Source organism: Poecile atricapillus, chromosome 13, assembly GCF_030490865.1.
Source record: "Poecile atricapillus isolate bPoeAtr1 chromosome 13, bPoeAtr1.hap1, whole genome shotgun sequence".
Taxonomy (NCBI): Eukaryota; Metazoa; Chordata; class Aves; order Passeriformes; family Paridae; genus Poecile; species Poecile atricapillus.
Genome location: NC_081261.1, coordinates 7,395,914 through 7,421,690, shown reverse-complemented (window position 1 = coordinate 7,421,690; position 25,777 = coordinate 7,395,914). Strand labels below are relative to the sequence as shown.

General features: G+C 40.7%; 1 protein-coding gene across 1 annotated transcript in view; it reads right to left on the bottom strand.

Annotated features, from left to right (window-relative positions):
* ADAMTS2 (ADAM metallopeptidase with thrombospondin type 1 motif 2) overlaps positions 1 to 25,777 on the bottom strand; it is a 175,022-nt gene that overhangs the window by 84,819 nt on the left and 64,426 nt on the right. The gene's annotated exons all lie outside the window — the stretch shown is intronic.

The window sequence follows — 25,777 nt, the reverse complement described above, 5'->3', positions numbered from 1 at the left end:
ACCTCCTGGTCATGGCTGCAGATCATTAGACAAAGATATTGTTTTATGCTGCAACAGGTTCAGACACACTCCATTCTTTAGTTTAATCCATGGAAAATCAGTTTAGCTGATAAACAGATAAACAGTAATTAAAAAATAACAGAGAAACTCTCTTTTTTCCGTCTTTAAATTTATCTCATTTATTTCTTTGCTTATTCTTTCTCCTCTCCCACCCCAAATATCCTTTTTTGTTGTTTTTGGGGTTTATTTCTTTTCTGTCTGATAGAGACCAAAAGAAGTCATACCATTATGACTGTGCCTTAATCTTTGAAAGTCCTTGGTCTGACTCTCTCTAATTTCAGAAAAGATCCTGGAAAGCCACCTGGAAGATGTATTGCAGAAAGAATTAAACAGCAATTTTTTACCTTTTTTTTTTTGGCTAAGCAGCCAGAAATTGCAGAAGTATTTCGAGCAGTCGGACAACTTTAGGATTCACGGGGTAAGACTTACAAATTTGGTAGCAACTGCATGCAAATATCAGTAATTTCATATAGCCATTCCACCGAGGAGAAAAATAAAAAAAATCTTGAAGAATAAATGGGGAGAGAAAGAAACTAAGGGGTGGTGCAGAAATGGAAATGTCAGAGAATGTCGCAGGCAGAGGGTAGGTATGGGAATTACAGATCCAGAGCAAATCTGCTGGAGATGTTTAGAGCTGGCAAAAGATCAAAGTGATAAGAGGCAGGAATGGAAATAACCTTTAATTCTGTGCCTATAAGAGGATGTCAAGAAAACATTGCAGCAAAGGCCAGCCAAGGTAACATGGAAAGGGGCCTAGTCATGCGCTGGGAGCTCTGCTCATCTCACTCCAAACCTATGGCTTTTGTCCCACTTTAGAAGCATTCTGCTGAAAACAGCACAGAGAAGCTCTGAAACAAAGCTGAAACACTTTGGGGGTATTTAGCAAACCAAGGCTATAACTGCAGTTTTGTTACTCGTTGGACATCCCAGCTCTGCAAAGCTGCATTTTCTCCAGACGTGGAGATGAGGCAGATCCACTGCCCGTAACTTGTGGCACCGTGTTTAATCAGGTGACAGAGCAGAGACAAAAATGACAAATGGGCCTTTGCTCCCAGCACTCTGCTCCCCTTCTGGAGACATTTGGACATCCACTGCACCCTGCCCTGAATGACTGCTCTGGGCTTACTAAAACAAGTAATGAGCAGATGTCTTCTCACTGGAAATCTCATCATTACTGCTTTACTCCAGAGCAGGTACAACTGCCCAGGTGCTCTCAGGGCAAGTCCTACAGCCCAAATCCCCTTCTTGGAGGACACACAAGCTCAGCCAAACCCTGATCCACTTCCCCCCAAAGCTTTGCTGGAGCACTCTCTAAACTTGAGTGAAGATTTTCCTGAATTGAGAAGAGTGTGTGAAGCAGACATAATGTCACCCCTGATCCAAATGTTTTTGTCTTTTGAACACCTGTTTGTACCTTCCTCATCCTCAACCCAAATTACCAAAACACTGCCAGGAAAGGGTTGAGGATATTACAGCTTATTCCTAATCTAAAAAAGCCAGAGAAGTCTTAACTTTACCAGAGTAACAAAACCAGCTTTGCACAACTTGAGATGCTTAAAAAACTTGGCTAAAACCTGGAGAACTGCTCAGCTTTTGAGCAGCATCCGAATTGAACCACAGGGAAAAACTGAGGTTTGTTCATCACTAATTAAGGGCTTAACTGACATTACCAATGCTTAGCATATGTTCCTCCCTATTAGCTTCCAAGAACAACAACAGGCATGCAAGACTATTTTGAGCTGGAGTTGAAATAAGGTGAAACATACCTTAGGCCAACAAAGTTTTCCAGAAGGAACAAACATTTTGTTTACTCTAAAGTCATTCTAAGACACAAAGTATTTACCCAACTTCAGCAAACACAGCCACAGATCAGCCCCATTTCCAGCAAACTGAAGTCAACTTTATTTTTAATTTTTCATTTCAGCAATTTCAGTTTGCTAATGTAAACCTGAGTGGTGGTAAACCATATCATATTAATGCTCATTACATTAAATTATCACAGTTTTTGAAGTTGCAAAGTTTTCCCATGGATAATTGTACAGATTCTTCTGGGTACAACAGGGCTGATGTCTTGTGTGTCTGCGTGATGTTTCCTCTAATGCACATGGATACAATATTCAACATACAATATGTGCAATATATATTTGTGATGGGAACTATCCACACTGAGCCCTATGGAGCACAGAACTTGCTCCACAGGAGAAGTTTAATCCTAAAATGAATTTCTTCCCAAATTATGGTTTCAAACTACACAGTGCTCACTAACATCCTTATCTGCAGGCACATATGGAGCTCCAGAAAACTTGCTATGATGCTTTTATATTTAAAAGTTTATACGGTCAGAGGCTCAGATGTCATTATTCATGAGCAAATAAAATTTCAGAACTGCATGGCACTATGGAAAATGTCAAAGGCAGTTCATCTCTTTTTCATATAAGTTTTTAACCCTCATCATTTCATCAACATCATTTAATGTTATTGTTTGCTATACAGGGGGAAAAAATATCACTTCTATTTTTAAAATGGAACACTCAGTTAATAAAGCAGTATATTTATTTATTACATTTTAAAAATCAGTCTGGCTCTTACTAAAGCCAGGAGAAAATTCCATTGATTCCAGAGGGAAATGGGTCAGGCCTTCAAATATAGGCCAAAACAATAATGTTTCCTGTAAATGTAGAATAGGTTATACAACTGAAAGGCCTAAAGTCATCACATCCCAACTCTCCTGCAAACACTGGGTGGAGGGCCAGGAGGTTTCTCCCATTTGGCCCTGGATAACCCAGTTCAGTGCAAGGAGAAGGGCTCACCCAGTGGCTTTTGTAACACAGCCTGGATTTGGTACGTGCACCTGAAGTGAAAGCAAGTGAAAACATTGACATTTTCTTCAGGGATCAAAATTTTCATCATTGAAAGGTGCTGCTATTTATTTTTCCTGTGTCCTGTCACATAACAGTTTAATACTTTAGGGCTGAACTCCTGCCAGCTCTCCTTTCCTACCACCACTGGTAACTTTTGCTAGAAAACCAGTATCACTGGCTTAAATAAACAGCTGGCAGCAGGCAGATTTCCACCCACTGTGAAAAGGTCAGATGCATCTCAGACTATTTTTAGTGTGTATTTAGGGCCCATTCAGGCTTGATTTATGCCTTCTTTTAATTCAGAGAATTAAGTATAAAGTTGCAGTACTTTAAAACTCATTAGGAAACATCTAAGTGGAAACCATAATGACCTTCCAGTGACCCAAGATTGATTTCAGTATGATTAGCAACAGAAATGAAAATTCATTTTATTGCAATAAAGGATAGTTGACTTCATCATTATGTTAGAATTTAGTCTTAAACCTATTATATTTTTAAAGCATTACTACTGTTTTACACTGTCTGGTGAAGTAGTTTTATCTATCAAAATCCAAACACAATCTCAGTAATTGGGATGTTCTCAGGCTACAAATGCTTTTTGGTGTCTAAAATGTCTTCAGGAAGCCTGACTTCTCCAGCAGGCATGGATCAGCAATTTTTTGAAAACAAGGCCTTTGCAAAGGTATAAAAACTGTAACTTAGCAGGTACCTTCAAAAATGTAGGTCATCTGTTAAACTCAGTGGAAAAATAATCAGGATGCTTGTTCTCTTCAGGCTACCCAAACTATCAAATTTGATTTGCCTTCTATAGATTGCCAAAGTCAGCTGTGCAAGAGATGCTCAGTTCTGATGTTGCTTCTATGTGGAAAGATGAGGGGCTAAGAGCAGCTGAAGGGGACTCAACCACAAACACATCCAGGGCAGAGCCCTTCATGAGAAATGCTGTGAAAGGGCTTTCAGCATGATTTCAGGGGCTGAGGGGAGAAAAAGACGGAAATCACATTTGTGAAGAAGTTCTGCCTCTCATCAGGGCCTAAAAGACTGACTAGGAAACTTCTTTTTCAGTTGAGGCATAAGAAAATTATGATTATCATCAAACACATTCCAAAGTAATATAGAACAGGAAAAAAAAGAAATCTTAGTTGTACTTTGTAGTGGGAAAGGTGGAGAAATATCAGGATTCAGATTTAGTCCTTGAATAGCAACTGTCACACTAAGAATTCAGCAGTCACAAGTGACCATAATGAAGAGAACCAAAGCAGTTATTTACTGCTTCTCCTGGACATCAGTTTGTGCATTTATCTCTCCCTCAAGATAGATAGATAGATAGACAGACAGACAGACAGACAGACATAAAATAGTCTTTCATACATCCAGAGCAGCAAGTGCCAACAACCTAAAAATCTGTCACTGGAGACTTTACCTGTCTCCCAGAAACTGTAATTGCTTTCTTAGTATCACTAATGAACTAAATCTCTGTAACCTACATTCAAGCTGTCAAATCTTGCATCCCACTAAGAGTCACAAAAGCCAACCTAGCTCTTTGCTCTGCATAAAACATACACTATTTTCACTAATTAAACTGTGGAATATAGAGGCAATTTAACTGTCTTTTCATTTCTTAGACATATGTTGCTTTGCTTGAAAATATTTTTTAACTGAAAAATCTAGATTAACTTTAGAAAAACGACCATGAGATCAAGTTGGTAAATTTATATGATGGAACATAGATAAGATTTTAAAATAAAATAGAATTTCTAGCAATGAACAAAAAAAAATGTTATTTATTCAACTTTGTTTTCCCATACCCACATGAAGCATAGCTGTACTGCCCTCCCATCCTGCCAAACATCCTTCTACCACTGGCATCTTTACAGGTAAACACAAGAAACATTTGGAAAGGTACCTTCTTGCCCATATAAGCTCTAAGAATTCCTCAATGTTAGCTCTGTGAATTAAGAAAGAAGCTAGAACTTTTAAACTCAGCAAATAAGATGGGGTGGTTTGCCTTTATTCTTTTCAGGAGAGTAATCACTTCTGCTTGACTTCTGTTTTTGCTACATCCACAGCCGTTGCTCAGTAGCTCCAGGAAATTGGCCTTTGAGTTTAAATCCTGCACAAACTTCATGCACCCACTCCAGTGAGAAACCTTTTATGTATTTCCATGTTTGTGTATTTGTTGCACACCCTCAAGAACCATCCACTCAGAACATCCAGTAGGAAGGTGGAGTCAGTTGTGTACAATTTAGTGAAGCTTAGCTTCTCATGAGCTCCTTTCCATCCTGGAATCTGCTGTACCAGAGGTCTGTCCTATAAAAACACTACACAGATGTAGTGGAATTTCCCTGACACACCCAGCTCCATGGCTGTTGTTATCCTTACAACACCCCCTGAATCTCTCACACACCTTCCCCTGCAGACAACTCAAACTAGGTCACTATCCATGGAATGAGTCACTGTGCCCAGCTGGAGCATCTGATGCAGCTGGCTGTTCAGGAATCTGCTCACCTGAGATTCTCTCAACAGTCAACAAGGATAAAAAGGCATCTCCTGACAGTGATTCAGAAAAAGACACCAACAAAACGCTCCCAGTCCTTTTCCAGAGCAAAGCAGTGGTTGTCACCCAAATTTCTAGAAAACTATCACGGCAAAGGAAAAACTCTGTACCTAAATATTTTAATGCACATCCTTTGATATTGCATTTTGAACATTTTTTTGAAATGAGGAAAATCAGTCAAAGAAGCCCAGATATATAAGAAATGGCATTTGCAATACCACTTATCCATATCATAACTATAGATTATTTAGGCCTTCTCCAGCAGTCTGGTACTAGAAAAGACCAATGATTTCACTAAGCTGTGGATGAACTCCCACTAGAAGTACTTCAGGAATCAATCACTGCCCAGCAATCCATCAGAAAACACCTAGAATCATAGCAATGGGAAACAAAAATTACAGATGATCCTTTCAGCTCTGTAATACCGAAAAATAGAAATCCCATGTTTAAATAGCATTTCTAAAGCATCAGTGTCAAAGGTTTTCTCAGCTACAAAGGTTGCTTACTGAAAATGCTTTAATAATGCTCATGTGACTCTAACCCTGAACCCCAGCCTGAATTCATAATCTGAATTATGATGCAGATTTCTGGATCTTCACATACTCTTTCTTCCATTGAGCCCTTGACTGTACAAGCAATAAACATGCATAAACATGATTCAGGAGCAAACAGGAAATAATTTTCCACTAACTATCTTTTATCACATGTTGCAAAAGATGAGAAGCATGTTGGAAAGTGTCTAAGGAAGGGATACAAAATGATGTGCTGGAGAAGCAAACTCTGCTCTTACCACACGCACCACGAAGATTTTCCTGTGCAGGTACCACTAGGTGTGTACTGTACCCATCTGGCTTTAAACATCAGCCTTGGATTTTCAAAAGTCTCAAGTTCCACAATTTGCAGCTGGGCATTACAGTTGCTCAGTGTGCTCTGACTATTTAAAGCACTCATAAAAAGGTGCCTCAAATGGACCAGTCAGAACACAAGGGAGTTCCAGCTCCAACCAATGGTTACTTGGTTCTCTCCTCTGTAAGATCTGGAAAAAACACTCTTTCCTTGTGGAGGGCTATAAAAACAGATGCATTAGTGGCTGTGAAGCACCCACTTAAAACACCAGAGTAAAACCCTGGAGCAAGTTCAATCATCAGAGCAGGGAGGAAGGGAAACCCTGGAGAGCAAATAGAAAACAAAACCCAAAGTAGCTTCTCCCTGGAAAGCCTTTTTTACTCTGTTCATCAAGTCCAGCCTGAACAGCACTGCCAAAAGCCAATCTGCCCCAAGCCTCCAGCGTAACTCAGCCCTGGCAGACACCTGACACAAAAACCTTCAGTCCAAACCAAGAAGGTTTGGCAAATTTTTAGCAAAATTAAATCCGAGTTCAATAATAGGAAGCATCATGTAAACTCAGCGATAGCTGACACTACCCACTCTGCTTACAACTCTGCCATCCCTCCAGATAAACCGCCAGCTTCCAGCTGCCCACACAGAGATTCATTGAGGCGCCCGCAGGAAAGAACCGCGCTGCTTTGTTCGGGGGAAAGTGTGAAATTTATCATATGCCTTTTATTTTTTGCTTTCCCTTTTCCCCTTACTTCAGACTGACAAGTGCAAATTAAAATTTCACACCCAGCCTGATACAGGAGCATGAAATTCTGATTTGGAGGATTTAGGTAGATTTCTCCAGGATTACGTGGATGGCAGCTGCACAAGTCAGTGCCACTGGGCCTGTCCTGGCCAGCCTGTCCTGCCTTGGGCAAAAACCTCCTGGTGCAAATGTTTAAAGAGGAGGCAATGCAGATGTAGCACTAACAGAGCCACTGTATATGCATCTTTTTTTATTATTGATAATAACAAACCATATTCATACTGAGAAGTATCCTCAGAGAGACTGAGGCCATACTCTATGGAGAGACGTCACTGCAACAGAGCCACTTACAGGGTAATCACAGACAACCAGAAGATTCTCATATCTAAACACCTAAAACTTAATGCATGATTAGCACTGAACACAGATTTTTACTGTGCCCTTTCTAGAAACAAGGATTTATTACTTTGGATTATATCTTTTTTAGATAATATCTATCTTTTAAAGCTTATTGACATTTATGATGTAATAAATCATAATTTAATAAATCAAAGACTGCAGTGAACTGATGAGCAAACCATTTAAAGAAATAGTTTGGCTATATTAGCTAGGAATTTTCTGGCATCAGTTCCTGTTTTAGTTAGCATACACCACAGCACAGATATTCAATTAGCTACTTTTCTCTTTGCAGAGAACCACATTCTCCCCATTTTTTGAGATGCTCTAACACATGGAAAAGAGAAAGGTGGGACTAGAGTCAACTGTCAGTCACGCTGATATTTAGTGCAAACTCAAACTCAATGTCCTTGAAGAGTTCTGGACTATAATTGAAAGAAGTTAATGCCTCCAACTCCTAAAAAGCCTCCATACAACACAGACCTAGGAGTCCAACACTCACCTTATTAAGGGGTTTGGTCATCATTACATTTGATTAACTCTGAAACCTTTTTTTAATTCAGTCAGGATGTGATGCCATTCCAACACCACACAGCCACAGCCCTTCTGGAAAAGCATCCCTTACAGAAAATAACTACTCCCAGTGTCAAAACAGCCCTGCAGGATTAACAGCGGCCTCCACATTTGAACATTACTTTGTCCCAGTTTTGAATCCATAAAAAACAACTCTGCTCAGTCAGGATGTTTTAATCACTGAGACTTATTTGGGAATACAAATGTATGAATAAGAGTCATTCCTCCATCCAACACCACCAAACCACAGAACATGAACTCTGCTCAAGGACACACTTTTACTCAGCTGAGGACTCTGCTGCCAAGCTGCCTACCCATTGCTATATTTTTCTTGTTTTAAGGGTGTGGAAATCTTTGTTCATTTAAAGGCATCCTTCTGGTTTATTGTCCTAGAGCACTTACCTTCTGAGTGATAATTATCAGTACAAGCACCAGTGTGGGCACTGGGATAAAGGTGCCTTATCCCAAGCAGAGTTTGTCTTCCCACAGAACCACGTTACACAACGACACCAGCGAGGTTGCATCATTTTAACTACAGGAGGTTACATTAGTACGATTTCTGTATTTACATAAAGAAGAAAAAAAATAATGATCTACAGGAACTAAAAAGTACATCTTGATTGAAAGATGGCTGAGACAACCTGATAACAGCTTATATGTCTACAAAACACTGGCACATGGAAGGGAAGGAATTTTTTTAAGAAGAAAGTGGGGGAGGGTTAGCTACAAAGGATAGATTGTGAAAAATTATTAAACTTAGACCCAAGAAAACATTTTTAAGTAGTGAGATCATTTAGACTACAATGTAGGCTCCAAGTGGAAATTGTTGAATTTCTTCCTCTGGAATTCTGCTAAATGAGTTTGAACAAAGCACAGGAGGGAGTGGTGGGACAGGGGCTCAGGGGGCACCAAAGGACCGAGGAGATCATTTCCATAGCAGCCAGAGGATACTGACACTGCTACACAAGTGACTGCAGAGATCTGGAATATCTGGCTTCTGGACCTAAATGAACGATAAACAACTCACATTCGAACTGCATTTCTGCAGTTTTGCTTGCGCTGGGAAATCATCCATCAATGGAAGGCAGAGCGGGACAGGGAGAGACAGATGTGGGGAGAGCGGGGTGGGTTGTAAGCACTGCAGAGTGTCCCTCCACAGGGAATCCTGCATTTCTGTGGGTTACACAGAAATTAAGTACATTTCCTGCCCATTTGGCCAGAGGGAGTGGATATGCAGAATAAAAAGGAACAGCGTCTTAAAGACGAGTAAAATTTGAGAATACCGCTGTCAAGAAACAGATTGGAAATATCAAATCAAAACAAGACTTTGATATTAATACAGCAAACCATTATCAAACACTCAAAGCAAGGATAAAAATACAGTCAGCACCAACTAATAGCAAGGCAAATGGCTTACACCAAACAGCCTGACTAAATGCTTCTCCATTTCATGTAGACAAAGGCTAATATGGATGAATTTGTCTAAGCAAGACCTTAGAGCCTTGGTGATAAAGCATTTGCACCAAATCCACAAATTTTCATTTTTTTATTCAGCTAATTATACACTACTTGGAAAATTCAAGCTACATTTCAATCCTGCTTTGATAAGAAAAGCTATAAAATCAAAATAGGCTCTATTTTGGCCAAATTTTTTCTGTATTTTTCCAGAAAGGAAAAAAACAAAACTAGAAAGAGAAAAAAATAAGATATACCTTTGTGGGTGGCCTCCTGCAAAACTGGCAGAAGAAACCCACTGCTTTCCAGTTTCACTTCTATATTCAGACATGTTTGCATAACTTTTGCATTTGGAAAGGATCTTTCATATTTCAGGGGAAGATGGTTCTAGTAAGAAAAAAAATTACACAATAACAACTTCCTTTTGTCTTAATTCTAAGTTTAGCAAAGAAAGCTTCATCTTGTTCAACAACAGGATCCAAAACCCACTGAAACTCGATTCTTATCAAGCACAATGGTAACAAAGTCCTTGTAAACAGTACATCCTTGAGACCAATGTTTTGACATTATTTTGTTCATCCAGGCTTTCTCCTGCTTCTGCTCCTTATCTTCCCAGAAATTTGGCCTAGGTGGAACTAGAGAACACTGGCTGTTTGCCTCACATTTCTAAATGTCCAGATACCTGACCCTGTTACTGGTGTTTGGAACCACGCATCCAAGGAAAAACACTGCCCATGAGGTAACCAGCTCCAGAAGCCCAGTAAATCTGGTACAGCTGCAAGGTGCAGAACAAGTGAGCCACACAGATTCCCAGTAAATTTGGGACATCTTTCATTGTCTCTCATGTCAAGAGTGTGCTCTGAAATCTCCTGAGCACATGCAGCAAGCAGGATGCAACTGGTCTGTACTGGGATTGCAACATGTAGGTGGACCTGTGCTGCAGGACATGCAGCACACAGAGTCCCAGTCTTGCATATTAAATCCCACACAGCTTGGATACTGCACATTCACTCTGGTCAAAGCACACACAGATCCCTTTTTGGAAAATCCTGACAGAATGATGATCCACAGAGCCTGACAGATTTGTCCAAGTCCTATTAAAAAATCCATCAAAAATCAGGTGACACTGTAATTTTTCATGCAACTCAATCATTTAGCCATAAGCATATAAACTTCTTGTAAGATACAGCTAAATCAGCAAAGAACACTTCAGATTGGAAGGCAGATTGGAAGATTTGAGTATCTTGACACTGCCTAATTAAGCTATGCTGCTTTTCACACCAGAACTGCCGGCAGAAGGTAAAACATATTGCGAGCATACAACTCTCTGTACAAGCAGACACTAAATGGCACTCCTGCCTTGCTTCCTCACTCCTCTCCGTGCCATTCCACCTTGCCTGGCAGGGAAGCATCGCACAGGGCACGCACCAGAGCTGCTCTTCCCCAGGGATCAGGGGAGCTGTGCTGCTGTCCCCACCCAGCCTGCCCAGGAGCCAAGGGAGCCTCTTGGCTGGCAGGGACAGCACAGGAGTTTTCTCCTTGCAAAGGGCAAGAGCCTGGAGCAAAGGAAGCACCTGCAGCTCTAGAGTGTCTTTAGACCCCTCTGCAAAGGGAGAGCAGATCCCAGCTGGATTTCCACAGCAGCCTCCTCTTCCAGCCCGAGGTCAGCACTTCCAAGGGAAGGAAATTCACCCCGAACTCTTGGCAGGGTTTCTGAAACATCCTGTTAAGCACTTTGTGGGTGTTTTTTAAGAGCAAAACATAAAATGAAATTAGGTCCAAGGGTTTACACTGTCATTAAGGTGACTGTGAGAGGGAGAAACAAGAGGAGAGCAGCTAATGGGAATACAGAGGTTAGACCAGGAATTTCAGAGTCTGTAGGTGCACTATTGATTCTCCCTTCAGATCCTGAAACCAATAAAATTATCTTAAGATCCCTTCTATAAAGGCTGAAGACAGTGATTTCTCCTGGGTATCTGAAGAACTTGAAGCTTGTTTTTTAAAAACCTGAACTATTTACCTTTATTATGAAGGAAGCGAGAAAGGTATTTGCACATGACAATGACTTCTGGAGGAATGTGGAGAGACCAATGCTAAAGGATGTTTTTGGCATTGGTGCCCAGGAAGTGTGTTTCTATCCTTTTTAGCTATATCAGAATTAAGAGATGCTTTGCTTGGATTTAATGGATATTTTGGGATTTGGAGAGCAAAGTTTTGTGTTTCAAGCCAAATTTGCCCATGAATGAGAAATTCTTCTAAATGCTAACAAAATATCAAATTCCTCCAACAATTTCACTATAAATTGGGAGAACAAAATATGAGTGCAGTAAAAGGCCTCATGTAACATGACATGCTGGCATAAAGTGGTCAAAATACTGAGAGGGCATGATGGGTTCCTTGGAAAATGTGAATGAGAAGCCTGAAAGATACTAGGGTATATGAGAAACATGGGAATCACCAAGACATCACCAGGAGACCTAAATTAGATGAATTGGTAAAAAAAAATAAAGAAAAAAAGAAGTGGCTCACCTGGACAAGACGAAAAAAAAAAAAAGGGAAGTGAAGGACAACCAGTAACAACAGAGTTGATGAGTCAAAATTTTAGACTTCTTGCAGCTACAGTGTAGAGCTGAAATAATTTTGGTGAACTGAAGAAAGCAGAAGCACAGCCCAATGTGAATTCAATCAATTATTGAAAACAGTTGAGAAGTTTTCAGAAAATTGCAGCAGAAGGATAAAAAGATACTTCTACATGCAAAAAAGAAAAAAAAAAGCAGTGATTTTTGGAAAGTAATGGAAAAGAAGGCACTATGTATTTCCTGAAAATTGGATTAAAAATAAAGTATGAATGGAATAATGAGATTGAGTACAGTGAAGTGCATATCCAAAGAGAGGGCTGTACAAAGAAAATTCAGAAAACTATTTAATTGGAAAGCACAAGGAGGAATGGAGGTGCAATTGTTACTGACAAGTTTGTCAAAATTAGACTCCATCTCTGAATGCGTCTAACAAAAACAAACACTGGAGGAAGGCACACCTGGCCAGGTAAGAGAAGAAAGACAGTGCTCATTAAAACAAAAAGGAGCAGCACTGAAATCTCATGACAAATAACCTGGTCACTTCTGATCTGGAAGCTTCTTATCTGGTTCATTAATGTCAAATTGGCTGAACTGGTTGAAATTAATGATGTGTTTCTTGATATAAGGGAGGGTATTGACATAGCATAAGCGTGGAGGAAAAAAACCATCTCCTGGTGGATGAGATGTTAAAGGTAGGAAAAGACCCTGCCTGAATTCTGAGCAAATGAGATGAATGTGTCACAAGTCTCTGTGTTCTAAATGGTGAAAGCACATCTGCTGCAACTGGAAAGCAGCACAAAGTACAAAACCTCTGCAAGCTGTACAGTGGGAAACCAGGGAAAAATAAATATATTTTCAAAGGGGCTCTAATAATTTTTCATGAACAATGAAAGATGCTGCTGTCTGTCAACGGACATAAAAGAGAGCAAGCACCTGTGCAGTGTAGCCTCATTAGGAATGCCTGGGTCCATTCCATCATGTCCACACATACACTCAGTCACTAGCAATACACAGGTCGTGTTTTCAATGCTCAGTTCTTAACATAACTTCAAGTTAAAAAATCTCAAAGCAAATCATGAAACCAGAAGGTACAAAATTAATCTAAACAGAAGCAAAGACACTTTGCAGTTCAGGCAAATTCAGACATCCAGTTTCCCACAGCCTTGCACTGGGTCTGCCCCCACTAAACTCACTGGGAATTTTTCCATTAAAATCAGTGTGAACAGGAGCAAGTGCATGGCTTGGCTGAACCCTATCCACTTGCCAACCAGTAATTTATTATTACAAAGGCAGTTCCCAGCAAAGGCATTCGTGTAAGGTTTGTGAGAATTAGCTATCACATAGCACGCTTTGCCTGTGGGGATTTTGAAAAGACACTGTAATTTATTTGGTGGGAGTACAGTTCCATCTCACATTGCAAAAACTCCAAGTTCTCCTTTAAATAACTTTAAAAACCTGAAATAATCTTAAGGAAGAAATGTGGCCTCCTACCAAAGGGGATTCTTTCTTCCAAAGATTCTTGGAAATGCCTCTGCTGTCACTTCAGAGACAATCAGACTTTCCAGCTGTCTGACCTGAGACCCTCAAGGTCTGTAAATCCTACCAGTGCAATCAATCTGATCTGTTGCAAATCTCCAGATACCAGAGACACACCAGCTTCCTTGCAAGGAACACTCTGCCCTTTGCCAGCGCTTTTCCCCAGGGTTTCAGCAGCACAAAAAACCATCTAATTCTCTTCAGGACGTCTGGTAAGAGACTCCCATGTGGAACAGTGGGCAATCCATCATTATGGACCAGTAAACACCTCCACAGAGATCTAAGGTTTAACTAATTCCAGCCATGGGCCCTTCCCACCCATGTCCCCACCATCACCAATGACCAGCAGAACAGAAGCACAAAGGGCCACCTCAGGCTCCCCAAAGTCTGTTAGCACCTGGAATTAAAGGATAATAAGAGTTGCTACAACGTTTTTACAATCATCCCACCCACCTCTTTTCCACACACAGCCACAAATACAAATCAGACCCAAAGCCAAAAAATGGCAGCAATTAACGCCTTGGTGCTGGAATGTGATATTACTCACCTCCAGTGGAGTAAAACAAAACTTCCACTTAGCTTTCAAGCCCAGATTTTATTCCAAAGCCTGTGTTTTCTCATCTGCATTTTGTTGCTATGCTGTTGCCTGCACATTTTGCAGTAGACTGATAGATTTTGCCAGTCTTCCAAAAATATTCTGCTTCAGTAATATGACCTACAGGTTAATATTTGAAATGCTACAATGGGTTGCCATGGAAATGTCAATACCATTCATTTCTCTGCACACATTTAATTGGGATATCCTAGAAAAATACCTGGAAATTTAGTAATTATATTCAAGTCATCTTACTGTGACTCAAAATCAGATTTTCCCCTTTTCTTATATTTTACTCCATTGAAGTTGGAGCAGGTTTTTTGGACTTCCTAGGACATTTAATTCCCTTAGCTGGAGCCTTTGGGCTGCTTTTTTGTAACCATTTCATAGTTAAACAAGTCTCCAGAGGCTCTGCTGAAAGAAAAACAAAGCAAAATATACTTCAGCTTGCAAGTAGAATATGAAGTTAACATGTATGATTTCCAGCCTGCTCCTTAATCAACACTTTCTTAAGAGGAACTGGGAAAAGCCTACATTGAACTGGCAAAAAGAACAGCCAGCAAGTCTGTGAACAAGGACTCCAGCAGAGATTTAATCTATGGCTTTAGACAATATAACATTTTAAACTCAGTCCCCTGAAAGCTCTGATTTCCCAACTTCAAGAAATACATTTTTTGATGTATTGAAGAAAAAAAAATCAGCTTTAAAAGCCACATAACAAATAGATACAAGCCCCAAATATCTAGGGTTTGGCATCCCCAGTTTCATTGTGAATAAAATGTAAACGAGAGCTCAGTAAAATGAGATCCAAACTTCTGCCCTGCTCCACAGGGAAAAAGGCATGCACGACTGCAATGTGTTCATTACTATATATAACAGGGTCTCTCTAAAAATGGAAAACCCTAGAAAGAAAGAAACCCAGTATGATGAATGAACTCTGAACACTATGATCTAGCAAAGCTCAATTAGACAAACAGGATTGCTGCCCACTCAGCAGCAACAAAACACAGCCCACAAGAGGTAATTGTCAGTGCTTGCTAATTTCATTTGTTTTAATAGTCAGACAAGGGCAGCTTCTCATGCCACTATTTAGATGCTGTTGCTGCCAGTCACACCAGAAGCTTTCCCATGAAGTGACCTGGGTTTGCTGGTCTGTGGAAGAATGGCATTTCCAAGGTATCATCACTCCCCACATCCAAAGACCCATTCAAAAACCTGCATCACTTAAAACCACACCACCCATTTATTCCTAAAATACTTCACAAAGAAAGAAAAAAAATGAGATAAAAGAAAAATATTGTACATATTAATTTAAAAGTTTTTTTTTTAAAAAAGCCCTGCAGCAGCAAGGTAAACATGCTCTGCTAAGCATGCAAGGTAGTTTTTGAAGGAGGTGCAGGGATGGGAGTTTTGGAGGCAGCTGCTTCAGGCACAAAACATTTTTTAGTGTCTCACCATTCACAATCACAAACACCTTCAACAACTGCAATATGCCTCCACATGTACCACGGGAAAAAATATCTTCTTGACAGCCAAACAGACATGGTCACAAAGTGCACAGACACCTGACAAGATTACAAGTTTAAAAAATTCCCACAGGTGGCAGTTCATAGAAACCACCATTAGGCTTGTATTTTCAGGTTATTTTTAGACTGAGCATGTCTTATGCGCAACTCACTCTCTGGGTGAAAGAATCCGTCCTTAAATGTTCATTAAATAATCACTCCAATGTTTACAAAGCCGTGATTGTTGAAGCAATGCTAAAATATTAGTGTTACCAGGGAAAAAAGCCAACCCGTGTCTCTTAAAACTGAATCTGTATGACCAAACCCTGCAAAGCAGAGCCCAGGGAAATTAATTTTGATCCAAGGACAACTGTCTGGAGCTCAGCAGTGCTAGAGAAGGTGATCCTCACCACCATGAGGCTCCTGCAGCAGGATGGCAGCAGGGATTGTGGGGCTGAGCCGCCAAGGACCGCTGCTCCCAGCTCCTCCCTCGCACCTGCTCCTGCGGGATTTCTGGCCACCCTTCCTCACACACCCATCAGGCAAAGCTGCAAAAGGCTGCTGAGATACCTTCCCTGAAGAATTGCCTACCTGCAGAACTGTCAGCTCTGAAGTGGAAATGAAAGCCATCCCTAACCCCCTCACCGTCCAGATTGCAATTAATAACGTTTCCCCTTGAAAGCAGCACACGTTGACGGGCAGCCGAGCTGTGCCAGATGGTCCGAGCACACACAGAGAGCTGGAACAAGGAATCAACTGCACAAAAACTCAGAGATAAAAGGAAGAGCAAAGATGCATCTCAGGCTTTTAATCAAAGAACCTGCTGACAAATGAAATACAGGGTATTTAACCCATTAACAAGCGTTGCAGTTCCATGAGCTGAGCAACCATATCATAGAGAAAATTGAGAACCTGTGGGTGTGCAAGAGACTTCACTTTTGCACAGGGATGGGACAAGTGGACACCAGAACCAGGTGCCACTCTCTGAGGTCTTTTTCAAGAAACGCAGCCAGAGGAGCACAGGGTCTCCATGGGCATTGAAGAAAGCGATGCAGTGATTCAAGTGCCTGCCTTGGCTCTGCTGGAACTTCTAACAGCTTCCATTGCATCCCTTCCAGCAATGAGGCTCAGAGACAGCAACAGCTGGCAAGAGACTGTGGCCAGTGAGAGAGGGGACTGGTCTGTCATTAACATGGTGCTACACTGCTTCAAACCAGACCATGCCTTTGCTCTTATTACAGCAGTAAAGTTTCAGGAATGGAGTATCAGGATGCAGGTGTGTGGAGGCACTGTTGCAGGGATCAAGAAAACACCTCTATAGTAACAAATAGCCATTGTTTGGCTTGAAAATACATCATGGTCCAAGTCAGTCCTGTTAACAGACCATTTGTAATCTAATACGCAAATGTTAAGTAAAACAACCCCCAAGGTTTATATTCAAATGAGCAAAGACATTTAAATTCAAATTATTAGCAGCAAGCATGTATATGGGACTTTATGATCTACGCAGTTTGGGACAAAATATTTAGAAAAATAATTATAAATCATTTGTAACATGATCATTTAGAAAAAGCAGAGTTTGCACTCATAGTTTGCAGTAACAGTTTCTGTTACTGCTGTACCCCACTTACCCACTGCTTCAAAACAGTGTTTCTGCTCTATGGAAAAGCACAATTTTCAGGAAGAAATTAATTCACTACTGTTACCGAACTGCAGATTCAAAGAAACCATAATCAAACACTTTGCTGTTTTCCTCCTGGGCTAAGACATTCTTGCCTTTCAGAATTTCAGGAAAGCACAGGGGAAAAAAGCCTTGCACTAGCTGAAAGGAAAGTTAACACTGCTGTTGCTTGTTCTTCAAATTAAAGTTATTTTTACCTAAAAAGTCCAAGCAGCCTCAAGCACTGCTTAGGGAACTCAAAACACAAAAAGCACCAAAAAAAATAAGGAAGAGTCACAAAATGGTTATGGAAAGTTATTACCCAACAGAGGCTTTAGCTATAAACCAGGGCTGGGCAGACCAGGCACCTCATTCATACCAACCACAGGGTTACCACAGGTGCACTGCCCACCTCCTGCAGAGCGTAACACATGCCTGGCTAAAGCATCAACATCCAAGAAGCACGAGCTTCCCTGCTCATCCCTGCACTGGCACACACCAGGGGCAGAATCTCATCCAGAAAGCTTCATCCTCCTCTCACCCTGTCTGCAGAAGGCAGGAGAAGCGCTCTGTGTCCTCTGTCCTAACACACAGCAGCAGCAGTGCCTGCCCTGCTCAGCCCCCCCAGCTCTGGATCTGTGGACAAGCAGGACAAGCAGCAGTCCTGGCTCTGGCTTTAGGGCAGGGGAAAGAACAGCTTTTTAAGGGAACAGTGCATAATGCAGTGATTAAATACATTACATGATGCTGAACTCACTGGTCAGCTAAAGAAACAGCCCTTTAGCTCAGGCCATGCTTTTGCTTTGAAGGTGCCCAATAATGACAGACTGCAGCACCAGCTCTGGGGCACTGAAAGGCTCTCCTTTAAACCAGCACTGAGCTCATGAGCAGCACAGGGGTGCAGGGAAGTGTTTGGTGGCAACCATGAAAATCAGTGCAGAGAGAGACCAAGCCATTTGTTTCTCGTTCTCCAGCTGGGCTCACACCACCATAAACACAGAGATGTTTCCAGTGCCCCTTCTGCAAGCACCAAGATAACAGCACCACACAGCACTGCTGCTCTGGCTGCCCCACAGAGCACATCTAACAGCTGAGAATATTCAGAACCAGCTGGAATACATTTTTAATCCTCAGACCATTTCACAAGGCCTCACATGTGGCCATCCTGTTGCGAGAAATGATAGAAATGTAGATGTTTGAAGGATACGCATCTCTCTTGCGGCTCTGGGCTTGTCCATCGCTTTCACTTGATGATGTCTTTCAGCCTCATCAAACCACTGCATCATCATCATGGACAGCAGACAAAAGTTATGCCACATTTTCTCAGAAAACATTTTAAACTGAAAACACTTATCTGCATCTTCTACTAGAGCTTATTTTAGCGGTGCCTACCAGATGCTATTTTGTGCATTGTTATTAAACACAGAGTTTGAATCCCATGGTACAAAACAGCAAACACTACATGCTACCCATAGTTTTGAATTCTCACTTTCAGAATCCATTTCCTAAACAGAGATAGAGGTTGCAGAACACTTTCACTTTGTCAGGACAGAGTATTAAGGTCTTTCTGTGAACAAGTTTCTCCCTCTTTGAGCCTGGCAGGACCCGCTGGATCCTCGCCATCCTCTGTTTTTCTCAGCAGGTTGGACAACACGAACACAGCTTGTAAATAAACAAACCCCAACAGGATGACACTTCACAGAAAAACACACCAGTAAATGTGAAATTGCAAAAACCTTGTGGGTGTGCACATACATTTTCATAAGGCAAACCTCCCCACACGCCTGTGGGCGGCTGCACACCCTCACACATGAGAGCTCTGGCTGGGGCTCTGGAGGCAAAGTCTGACTTCCCAACTGCTGCTCCAGTGAACTGAGCCCTTCCACAGGGCTCTCAGCAGCAAGACACAGGGTCAGCTTGCAGTGAAAACAAGGTTTATGTTTCCCTTGTCCAAAAGGCAAATATTTTGTTCTCTCTTTCCTCCCAGGAGACTGAGAGGCTAAATCCATTAAGGATTGTGAGATCAATGATTATTAGAAGGGAGAATAAAAATGAACTTCAATGAAATCTACTGAAAATGTTTTGTCTTTATAAGCAAGTGTTGGCTAAATGTAAACACAAGTGATTAATCAACCTCAGTTTCACACACCCCCAAAGCTGAATTAATTGATAGAAGGATGTGAAAAGTAAAATGAGCACTTTCTCAATACTTTCATCAGAGCTGATCACAAAAATTTTACAGGAGTATTCGTATGAGAACTGGAAACTTGTTTTATAGACCAATATCGGCTTCATTATAATTTTGTTATATTTAGCAACATTTGGTAATATTCAACTCCAGCTGTAAGCTGTTCACAGCAATCATTATGGAGAGCTTTACAGAGCTTGAATTTAGCAGAGAAGCTAAAATGAACTCATCAGTTGAGAATTAAATTAATTTTATTTTTATATTATCTGTCGATATAGGCAAATCAGTGATATTTAAATAAGTACAAATAATTAAGTCCTTCAACCTTAATCGATGCATATCTGAATGGAAGTAACTTGCTCCAGTAACTTGCCTCATAACCACAAGAGAAACCCATTCAGAATAAAAAAATCATTTAGCCTAAGGCATGTACCTGAATCCCACTGAAATCAATTTGATTTAAGTACCTGCCCAAAGCCGAGCCTGCACTGAAATGTTTCCTCAAAGTCTACATGGATCCCAAGCTGCTTAATGAGAAAGGCAGGGACAAATACAGAAACTGAGTTTCTTCACATACTATTATTATGTTGCTGTATTCCAGGGAGATAATAATAGTTTAGCAACAGTTTATTACAGTTTGGTGGGCTGTGTGAGAGAGGGAGATGACAGCTCAGAGCCAGGAACCTGTAGTGGAGCTGGCCCAGCTCTGCTCCAGCTCCAGGCCACCCCACCAATTTTTACCTCTGCACAAGAGGGTTTGTGTTCCTGGTGAAACAAAAAGGTGCTGCAGCAATTACAGATTTGAAATAATGAAGAAATAATAATGAGAAACTATTTAATGTTCAATAATTCTAGAAGCGATTTAGAGCACCTGGAAAAAGGAGATGTTTAATTAAAAGAAAAATCCTTTGAAGATGCAATATACTTCCCAAAGCACTCCAAAATGCAAAAAAGCACACTGCAAAGGTAGCCCACACAGCTTTGCTGTGGTCCTGATATGCATATGCCTCACCACGCATCATTAGTTGCATGAGCACATCCCCATCGAAAAAACTGAGCAAAATTACTGATACTAAGAAAAAAGAAATTTAATTCATTTCATAATAATTTTATTTCCAGGCAAAATGAAACTCACTACCCTAAAAGCACTGGGAGGGTTGACTTTTTACCTGATACCATTCTGTGGCCCAGCTAAGGCCACCCACTGAGGAAATCCACGGCAGAAAACTCCATCAGCTCTGGAGGAAAAGAGGCTATTCCTTGCATTTCCCAACAAGTACATTTAAAAGCATTGTTCATTAGCCTTCAGCCAATCATCCCACATAACTGCACTATTGGAAAAGTAGAAACCTTTAGATCTTTCCCCAAAATTACTGCAAGGATCTCATTTGCCTGTGCTAGCCAAGAACTGCCTCACTGGGGGTAATGCAGATGGCTGGGAAGGGACATCCCGTGGCCTAAGAGCACTTTCTCTGGACACTTGTTTTTTCCATGAGCACATAACCTTGCTTCTGAATCAAAAGCTGATTTGCAACTGAATTCTCAATCTTCCTCTTCCCAGAAATCCCCATGAATCTGCAACGTGGAATTCAGAGAAAACCCAAGACAGGAGAGAAAGACAGATGTATTTATCATGCACAGATGATGTAGGAAGGAGACAAAAAATATTGTCATCAGAGTCTTACTGACTGCAAAATAAGGGAGCAGTAATTAATCAGCAAGAGTGCAGGCTGAGAGGAAATATTGATTGGATTTGGAGAAACTTCAGTTTCCTGAAGAAACTCTTCCCCTGCAAAGGTAACCAGGAAAGTTTGTATAAATTAGAATGGCAACTGGCCAGCCACTCTGAGCCGTTTCAGGCAATCCAGAAAAATATACACCAGATGCACGTTGGTTTCTAAAGAGTAATTTGAATACATTAGTAAATCAATGGCATTGACAGTTTGATGGACTATGATGGAGGAGTCTTCCTCTGAAATACCATCTCCAAAACCTGCAAATCTCTGGCAACTGAGTTGTTACAACTTGATCATATTTTTAACTTCCATCTTTTAAAAAAACTTCCAGAGTGGGGTTGTTTCAGCTTAAATTTACATGGATTTCTGTCCTGCTGAATTGGCCCCTGACTTTTCAGGATTCCTAAATGTCAAAGACTGTTGTCCTTTTGCATTGTGGAGAGCCAGGAGATGCCAGTGAGAGGACTGAGTAGAAGCAAAATACTTCTGTCTTTTTGTCTGACTGGCACGTGCTTATGGCCAGGGGGATGTTAGAACCCCTCAATGTAAAAAAAAAAGGAAACAGTTGAAAAATTTACAAAAAAAAAGTTACAAAAAAATTACGGGGTTTGCCCCAGGAAGTACATCACAGGGTCACATGAAATGATCACATCATTCAGCACCAAGGCACAACCCCTCTGCAGGTCTGACCTCCAGCAATCCCAAGTGCTGCCATGGGAAGGGCTCAGAAGTCTCCAGCAGAGGCTGGAGGGGTTTGTCCACCCCGTCAGCCCAGAGCTATTCATGATGGGACTCGTGTCAGACCTCGTTTGGCCATCCAAGGGGTTTAACTGGCACTGACAGAAACAACAACTTTCTGGTTTAAGCACATTTGGGGAGTTACCTTACTGTCTTCATCAGTAATTAACTGTTCTTGGCTAAGGTCATCTTTCATCTGCACAGTAAATAAAACTGTCACTAAAGCTGAGTTTCTGTTTCTCATCAATCAAGTAATAAAATAAAACTCAGCACAAGACTTAAACAATGATTTTCAGAGAAAACGCAAATCTTAAGCAAGTTTGAGTATAATCATTTCCTCTCAGCTGATCAACATAACAGACACTGTAATTTAGCTGGAGAAATGTGGAATTAAAGCTTACAGGCCTGATAATCAGATTGCCTTTAGAGGCAAAAAATCAAGCTGGCTTTCCAGGACTTATCATAACCATTAATTAAATACTTACCATCTCTTCACTTAACATCTAAAGAATATTTAAGCAAAAACCCAGCAGTTACAAGGAAAAATAACCCACTCTAGCTTATCTATTTAATTCCAATTCTATTATGTAGGTAGTTTTACTGCTATCAAGGAACATTTCTCATATTTGCAAGAAGGAATTCAACTGGAAATATTAAAATATGTTCAACATGCTGCTTATTTTTATCTAGAGGAAGATAAATAATTATATGTATGCAAGCACTAAAAGCAGTTGCCAGAGAAAATAGGATTTATTATCACCACACCTGCAATATTTCAGCCATTACATGAAAATATTTCTCTTTCTGAAACAATTAGTCTGATTTGTAGTGAGCTCACACAGACTTTCACAGTGCTACTCTGCTGAAGATTATTACTTGCCTAAAATATGATGCTTACATTTTTCCAGTACATTAACAAATAGCATTATTTGAGAGGAGACGACCAGGCAGAAGAAATATTACACCCCATACTCAGTGATTCTCCCAAACCCCAGATAATCTCACACCAGTCAAAACAAATTATTCAGGTTGCCAAAACAAGTAGTTACATTTCCCAATCTTCAGATAACGTTTTACGTAAATGCAGAAGCAAACCTGGCACAGTCTGGATTCAGGGTGGGGCAGATCTCTCCCTGCACATTCCACTTTTCAAAACCCAGCACGTCAGCAGAGCCTTCATAACACAAGATGCACACCTTGATCTCTGCAGGGCTTAGGAGGTTGTGGGGTTTGTTTGTTTACAGTTTTTTGACAGATGGAAGAAAATCTCTATTTTTCTTATTATAATATAAAAAATAGATAACGGAGCATGGTAAAAGGCTAAAAAAACCCTGCTGTCAGGTCCATCTCACCACATCTGTTGACATAATTTAGAATTTATTTCTATGGTGTGGAAAATGCAAATTTTTTTTAGGGTTTTTATTTTTTTTATCCACACTCCCAAGCAGTCAATGGATTCCACTAGTACTGGCTGTCTTTTGGGGAGTTCAGCTGCCCCCCAGCCTCAGGGATCTCTGTCCCACTGCCTTGCTGCCCAGTCTTGGAGCTCTCTGCCTGGGCAGCAGTGGGGGATGCACATTGGCTTGGGGCATTGAGTTCTTCAGCAAACCACCCTCCAAAATAATTGCATTCAGTAGAAAATCCCAAACCCTTGTGCCTTGTGAGGTCCAGCATAGCCACTGCCCGCTGCAGACCCAGACCTTGAAATGGTGACTGACCCTCTCAACTCCCAGTTCATGGAGTTTTCAATTCCTTCACTGAGAACAACTTGTCCTATTTTTTGTGAAAAGAGTGCCAAAGATAGGAATATTTATAAGGAATTTGTATCTATCTATCCAAACCAAAACATTCAAAAATCATGACTCACAATCCCCTCCCAAATCATGGGATTAAATTAACATATCATGGGATTTTAAAAGATGCTGTTTTAAAAATTATGGAATACATAAACTTCATTTGTCACGCATTACCTTAAAATATTTACACAGCCAGGAACTAAAAAAAATTATCAACACTTAAAAGAACCAGAAGCTCACCTGGGGAAAAAAAAATCATCACATATTCATAAGATTCCTGGAGGCTGGACCTTTAAAAATAGTCCAAGTGTTACAATTCATCACATGTAAATTTATGGGATTTGGCAACAATGCAGTTGTCTCCAGGGATGTTGGAAAGAGGGGGAGTGCTCTTGGTTAACCTTTTTTTTTTTTTTTTAATAGATACAGCATGCTGAAAGTGCCCTACCAAGTATTTCCTAACTCAGCCCATCAATCAGTTTAGAGCACTATGGAAACAAAGACCAGAGTGTGCTTATCAGTGCCCAATCACTAAATATTTTGGTGTATATTAACCACAACTCAATGCATTCTGGAAAAAGACCAAGTGCAAAATAAAATTACAATTTCTGAAAGCACATCCCATCCATGGTTTTGCCTAGAGCAATCAGAGGTGGGAAGCCAGGTTTAATAAAAAGTAGAGAACAAACAATTTTCGAGTGGTTGTTCACTCCTTTTGTTATAGGCAAAGACAATTTAATAGGAAAAAAATCCCCTTTACAGTACAGTTTCTATTTTTACTGATTTTTGGTAACAGTTTGGTTTTCTAAAATAAAAACTAATCTTTAATCAAGATTACAAATCAAAAGGTGATGGGGTAGAAGGTAAGATTACTGCCCTTAGTGTTTTCTCCTTAGTTTAAAAATTCAGAATATCACAACATCTGTCCCCAACACCTGCTGTTCCAGACAAGGTCACTGCTACTTCTCAGCCCAGCCTGCACGAGTTCAGCCTCCCTTTTGCTTTTCAATCCACAGTGCTGGCTGGTGGCTGTGATTACTTTTATGTTTTGGGTACAAACTTTTGTAGATTTACTTTCACCACAGCTTACAAACTCCAGCCCTGACACAGGTGAGGTGACAGACACCAAGTCTGGTGGCATCAGACACGGCGTGTGGCTCTGCTGCCAGGCACAGGCTGCATCTCAGCCGCTGCTGTCAGAGCCTCATCGAGCAGGTACCAGGTGCCAGTAACTGGAGCTGATCTACAATTTGTGCTTTTCTGTGTACCAGACTCCTACTCCTGAGGAATATTTACCATCTGAAACCAAAAATATTGCCATAAGGTGTGAACAACATCAAGTCTCTTTTGTTTAAGAGGAAACACAGTGAGTGGCTGGTATTTTCCAACATGCAATAATTTTATAAACATTCACTAATAAAGCAACTTCCATCACATCTACCATCCAATCCTTCTGGGATTGTGGCACTCAAACTCCTGCATTACCCAGATCTGCTCCACAGTGAGTACAAAGGCAATGAGAAGAACTCAGCAAAGCACTGTGTCAATCACAAAATTCACAGGTCATTTCCAAAGTGGAGAAAAAGAGCTGGTTGAATGCTATTGCTTGCTTTCTTTTTAATCCTTGTTCCAACCTGAACAGTGAGAAATGGATATTGTTCACATGGCCCTAATTTCAGCGCCTTGTCCCTGTGGCTCTCTGTTCCTTCCTTCCTCTACTTGAAACCCCATTATACTGAAATAGGATAATACTAGGGTATGAGTGACAAATAACTCTGCAGTTTGGTACACACATTTGGAACAAAAATGTAGCTGTTTTGTTGTTTCCACTCAAATGACCCAGTTAATTTCAGTGTTAACATCAGCTGTCAAAACATCCACTTAGCAGATTTGCATCCCTTATTTATTCAGAAAAAAAGGTGCAATAACCAAGCAGTTATCAGAGAAACAGAAAACA